Source organism: Otolemur garnettii, unplaced genomic scaffold, assembly GCF_000181295.1.
Source record: "Otolemur garnettii isolate 467f Iridium unplaced genomic scaffold, OtoGar3 scaffold00075, whole genome shotgun sequence".
In the NCBI taxonomy this organism is placed as follows: Eukaryota; Metazoa; Chordata; class Mammalia; order Primates; family Galagidae; genus Otolemur; species Otolemur garnettii.
Genome location: NW_003852470.1, coordinates 5,133,619 through 5,140,121, shown reverse-complemented (window position 1 = coordinate 5,140,121; position 6,503 = coordinate 5,133,619). Strand labels below are relative to the sequence as shown.

Below are 6,503 nucleotides of genomic sequence, written 5' to 3'. Positions count from 1 at the left end.
ACTTTTAAAAAGTGGATTTCATGAGTTTACATCATAAATTGTTTAAAGGTTATATTTTTTTTGTGATGCACATAAAGTTTTGCAGTTTAGCAATTCTGCCTTGGGATATTAACCAGCTTGTAATCTTTAATTTCCTAAAATATATCCATAGTAATCGAGCGGCATTTTTAATTCAGGGAAATAATATTACTGTAATTATTATAACTTTTCAGTGATGAAATGTTTATCTCATTTAGCAGAAAGAAAACTGAGCTAAAGGGGTAAATAATCTCCAGAACCTCATCTAATGAGAGCAAAAAAGGACTCCTGATGCGTGCATTTGCTGGGCCCATAGTCAGAAATGGACACCCCCATGGATATGGATACCCAGCTTACACACAGCACAGTGCCCTGTCTCAGGCAGGAGCCCCTGGGGAAAAGCCACAGATGACAGCCCCTCCTCTTGACACACAAAGGCACAATATTCCCAAATCATACTGTGAAAATAGCACATTTGCATTTAGGATTTGATGTCAGGTGGGAGAGGAAGATGTGGAAACAGCACAGAATGTGGTAGAGGCTGAGTCACACAGTTCCAATAGTGCGTAATTCATAATCTAAATGAGTTTTGAGTGCCAACTGTGTCTGCCTTGTGTTCAGTCCTGGACCTCTTGCTGCCCTCACACAGCCCCCTTGTCAAGACAAGGACTCATGAGGAGCTACAGGCTGGATGTGGCTATTTGGCTCCCAAATGGTGATTTTATGATCAGGTTGATAAACGATGTCACTTAGAAACACAAATACCATATTGTGTTATTTAGTTTATTTAGAAAGAGTCTTATTCTGTTATGACAGCTAGAGTGCCATGAGGTCAGCCTACCTTACAGCAACTTCAAACTCTGGGCTCAAGCAATCCTCCTGCCTCAGCCTCCAGTGTAGCTGAGACTACAGGTGACCTCCACAATGCTTGGCTAATTTTTCTATTTGTAGTAGAAACAGGGTCCCGCTCTTGCTCACGTTGTTCTCAAACTCCAATAATCGCCTTGGCCTCCCAGAGTGCTAGGATTACAGGTGTGAGCCACCACACCAGGGCTCACGTTGCGTCTTTTAAATCCACGCCCTGTGAGTTCCTCACTCTGCTAACTTCGGAGGTTGCCTGACTTCTCAGTTTCATAACTTCCCTGTGATTCAGGCAGGGAGCTAAGTGCTGCCCCAGGCTGGAGCAGATCCAACCTGCTCACAGTTCCACAGCATCATTTACCAGCCTTAACCTAAACCTGCCCTCGGAAGATCTGTCATCTGCCGGTGACAGGAGATGGCAACTATTAAAGTCGCCCGAGCTGGCCCTTCCTGGGGCTCCTAGTTGTAGATGCCTCTGGTGCCTCCCTGTACCCGTGGGTTAACGTTTGGGGAACTCTTTCTCATTTAATCTAATTTAAATTTGCTAACCAACATTATTCGAGGCTAACTGTCTGACACCAGCAATAAACCACTTTCTTGGGTCAGCTTTCATCAGTGGCTGAACACAAAGAATTGGAAATAGCCTTAGTTTTACTTGGTTCCTGGAGGGCAGAGGAACAGTATATTAAATCAGACCTTCATTAAAAAGTCAGAATTGTGTCCCTGCTTTAATCTAGAGCAAATTAAACCTATGAATCATTGAGTCTTTCTCTACCCCTCAGAATCACCCACTTATCCGTCAGACAGATTGAACATCAAGGTGTCCAGGACTCCGTTAGATGCTTAACACACATCATTTTTAAGCCTTCATGGCAACCTAAGGGGGCATATGTTATTATCCCCATTTTACTGATGGGGAAACTGAGGCTCAGAGTGGTTAAGTGACTTGTTTCCCAGAGGCCATAGACAATATCGAGCCATGTCAGTAGGAATCTACCAACCCACTACCCCTGTTAGCTGGTGAGGAGGTGTGGGGTTGGGGGACAGGAAGATTCTGTGAAGTAGTTGACAGTGAGACCATGTGGTTTGCTTAGGACATGTAAGTTTCACTTTGAACATGAAAGCAGTCATAATAATGTAACTTATGTCCTTCAAGAAGCTAGGCTGACACTTCTGTGGTCATGCCGCTATGAGTGGTTAGATACGTCTATGTTTATCTGAAGGATAAGGATGATTTGTTATTTGCCAATGGTGCCCAAGAATTTTTCTTCTCACCCCTCTTCTCTCCCCCCGGGCTCCCTGGGCCTAAAGTCCCCCATCTAGGACAAGGCTTAGCGTCCACGCAGGGAAGAAGAATGTAAAGAACTGAGGTATGCTTCTGTGCTCTTTTCAACAGAGTCTGGGCGCAGCTAGACTAAAAGACGAAGAGAGAGAGAATTTTTACTGCCTTGTAGACATGTGGAGGAGTCTGCCTGTCTCCCGGCCCCTGATCGGCCCAGTAATCCATCACCTGTCCCTCTGCCCTCACTCCGGCACGCACCAGCAGTTTGCACCCGCCCAAGGCGCACATTAGCTTCAGCACCTGAACCAAATAACTTGGCTTCCTTTGACTGAAGCCTGCTTTGCTGGGCTGAGACCACTTTACTCAGAGGAGCCTGAGGGCAGGTCAGGTTAAGGGGAAGAAGGACTTCTAGAGTGAGTAGAACTAATACTTTAATGGAAGGTTTCTGTTTCAGCATTCCTGGAAAGTGTGTAGCTTAATCCATTATGTTCTTTTTACTTTGATTGCTTTGATGTTTTAAGTTTTTACTTTTTGCTAAAAAGAATCACATATTAAAACCACATCATATGTTTTAATTGTGGGAAAGGACAGGCGATGTGGCATGTTGTTTAAATAACACAATGTACAAGAAAAAATTACAAGGGAAGGAAAGGGGGGAAACTTTTAAAGAATCATTTGCTATCCAATCTTTAAAAGATACTGCTTCTTGTCTTTTCTTCATCATTCACTAGTGCTTGAATTTTTTTCTATAATGCCCCAGTTAGTATATATAATACATGAAAGAAATATACATATAAAGATTTGCAGCAATAGTCCTTTTTCTACTGACAAGATTATTTTTGTCATCAGCACCAGGAATATTTTCTTAAATATTTTCTTTATTTTCAGGCTTTGACAATATAAATCTATTTATACACAGAATCATATCTGTGCATGCATTGGAGAAATAAAATTAAAATGAGATTTATAACAGGAAAAAGTTGTACATTTTCACGTCACTGGCAAGATGAATGTTTCCACATTCTGATCTGTCAGTAGGGACCCCACTCCCAAGCTCACATTTGACACAGGCACATCCGTACAGCCCATCACAGTTCCCTTGCTGGCCTAATGAGGCATCCACAGTGAAAAGGACTTTCTGCACAAGTGAGAGTAGAGCGCTGAGTGTTTGCTGAGACGGCGGGTCCAGCTCCCCATCCCCCAGGCCAGCCTTCTGCAGAGCCTCAAAGGTTCTGTGGCCTTTGAGAAACAGAGACACTGAGATGGGAGGTGATCACGCTTTATAAGTAAATGCTCTTGAATGACTGATGGAGTAAAATGTCCAGCAGAAAGCAGACATTTGGGGTGCAGTTTTGTATTTAGAGGAGCAGACCCCAACAACTGAAACGGGCCCTTCTAACATGCATCAGACTAGCTCGAGTAAAGCGAGGGTGATGACGACCTCTTGTTGAGTGCCTTCCAAGAGCAGAAGTTTATAGCAGTGACTTCTACTGAAAGCTCATAGTTAATGTAGGTGATTTTAGGTTAACTTTACAAATGAGAAGACCACGGCTCAGAGGGATTAGGTGACTTGCTCTGAGGGGCAAGGCGGGTGTCCAAAATTCAAAGCCGGGCTTGTGTGACCCCCAAGTGCCTGCACCTCCTTCCTACGTAATACACAGCAATGCCCAAGAAATGCTGTGTTTTGGGTCCTAAACCTCTCGCTAGAGAACTTGATCTGTTGTGTCCTATTCCTGTGACTCAGCATAGAATCATGACTCACTTTGGGCTTTATTACGAAATGTAGGCAATATGGTTTGAAAAATAGAAAGACGACTTACTTTGTTCTTCATCATTAACACTATAACTTAGTAAATATTATTTTAAAAATTAAGGGAGATTCTTAAATGAATACAATGTATAGCTTTCAAATAGGAGAGAGAGAACAAAAACTTGATGCAAGAACTTCAACATTATCCGTCACATCTGGCCTACCGCCTGTTTTTGTATGGCCCACGAGCTGAGTGACTTTTACATTGCTTAATGGCTGGAAGAAAAAAAAAACCTCAAACAAAAAGAATATTTTATTACACGAAAAATTTATAACACTGAGATTTCAGCACCCATAAATACAGTTTTACTGGAACAAGCATGTCCATTTGTCTATGTGACATCTGGGTTGTGTCAGTGATCTATGGACAGAGTCAGGAAGCGGCATGAGGGACGTATGAGGTTCTTTCCATACACACGGAAAATCTTTTTTTTTTTTTTTTTTTAATATGGAATGCTTCACGAATTTGTGTGTCCCTCTTGCCCAGCGGCCCTGCTAATCTTCTCTGTATCATTCCAATTTTAGTATACGCACTACTGAAGCACGCACCACACTGAAAAGCTTGAATGGACCAGGACCATGTCACCAGGACAGAGTGACGTGTCCAGAACAGTCTTCTCAGGGCCCTATGTGTTGATTGACCATAACTCACATTTTCTCTTACCAATCATATCAAAACAAGAAAAAAGTAAGTTTCAAATCTTGCAATTCTAAGGCACAGTGGAATGTGGATTGTGTTGTTGCTGAATCAGACAATGCAATGTTGTGTTTATTATACAATGACGGTGCACCTGCTAAAAGAACACCCCCTCCATCAGCATGACCAAGCAATATTGCTTCCTAGTAAAAGCCATGGTGAGGAAAATTAGAAAACTTAAAGTGGGCTCTCTCACCATGGAGGAATTTCTTTATAAAAATAAGAAAATGAAAATGAAGCTGCAACCAAATGGTGTTTCCAAGTGCCTTGTTTTTGAGCCAAGCAGGGATGGCCATGCATCCATGATGAGTTAATTAAGTCATGCTTGATTGTAGCACTCAAAGAAATGTGCCCAGAAAGTGTCCAGAAACAATGAACTTGTTTAAGACTATTAGCTTTTTGTTTCAACTTCATACTGTTATAATTGACATATTATAATTTGATTGTTGTCAGTAAATTTTTGTGATAGTTTTTTTCTCTGTTGCCACAGAAATATCACAAACTATCCTTGTTTTGCCCTGGATCCACCAAGCCTAACATGTTCACTATCTGCCTTTCCAGGAAAAAAGGTCACTGACCCCTGACTTACCAGGTAACACAAAAGAAGAATAGGAAAGAATATTCAACAGCAAGCACTAAATGACGTATTAGAAAGAAATCCCAATGCGTACAGCATCCTAACACACTAACACATGTAAATGGCTCAACTCCACTAACAAACAAAGGGGAGTAGATTTGCATATTTTTGACCTAGCTATAAGATGTTAACAAGAAATAGATCCGGAATAAGAACTCAAAGATAATTTAGAGACAGAAGAGCAAGTCAAATGTTAACTTAAAAAGTGGATTTCAAGTCAAAAAAGAAGAAACCACCACAATGATAAAATAATTGACCATAAATAAGATAGAGGATATACGCAAACAATACTATAGGCTTGTAAGGAAGAAAGGAAAACTGACAGAAATGAACAAATTTAACAGACCACTGAGTAGTACCAAACTAACAAAAAAAAAAAAAGAAAGAAAGAAAGAAAGAAAAAGAAATTAGTAAGGTTATAGATTCGAAAATCAAAATCACCAAAATTAGTATCATTGATATAGAATCTCTCACGAAATATAATAATAACATATATTCTTTAAAAGTAAAATATTTTATTTTATAAACAGGCCACAGACTAGGTCACAAAGGGAAATCTCAGCAATGATCAAAGAACCTTGACACGCAGATGATGTTCTGATCACGATGCAGTTAAATTAGAAACCAACAATAAAATATCATTAAAAAGGTCTGGATACTAACTCAAATTCTTAAAATTCACAAATTAAATTCATAAGGATGTCATGGGTTTTAAGAGAGAATAGACGTGAACAACCGTGAAAGTGCATCTGAGACGCCGTTAGGAGGAAGTGTTGACGTTACATGGATTCAAAGGACTTATTTAGGGAAAAAATATAAAAATAATTGTCATGTTTTCAATGAAAGAAAATAGAAAACAATGAATTTAAAGGACCAAGAAGGAAGGAAATAACAGTGAGAACAGACCAGTGAAACAGAAAACAACGGACAGAGTCAACAAACTTTGAAAAATGGAGAAAGGCAAAATGTCAGCAAGACAGATGGAGAAGAAGGAAAAAGGGAATGAAAAGCTCCATTAGGAGGGATGAGCCCCTCAGTCGCTCCCTGTCCTGTCCCTGAAGGGCCTGTTGTACGCAGAAGTCCTCGGCACACACATGTCTACTGGTGGCTCCACGTTCTCTCCCCAGCACACACGTGTCCACTGGTGGCTCCACGTTCTCTCCCCGGCACACACGTGTCCACTGGTGGCTCCACGTTC

The 6,503-nt window shown here is 41.0% G+C and overlaps 1 non-coding gene across 1 annotated transcript; it reads right to left on the bottom strand.

Annotated features, from left to right (window-relative positions):
- Positions 1–4,413: 4,413 nt before the first annotated feature.
- On the bottom strand, positions 4,414–4,516 carry LOC111726703. Its single transcript, XR_002774415.1, has one exon. It is a non-coding gene; the product is annotated as a U6 spliceosomal RNA (small nuclear RNA).
- Positions 4,517–6,503: the final 1,987 nt, after the last annotated feature.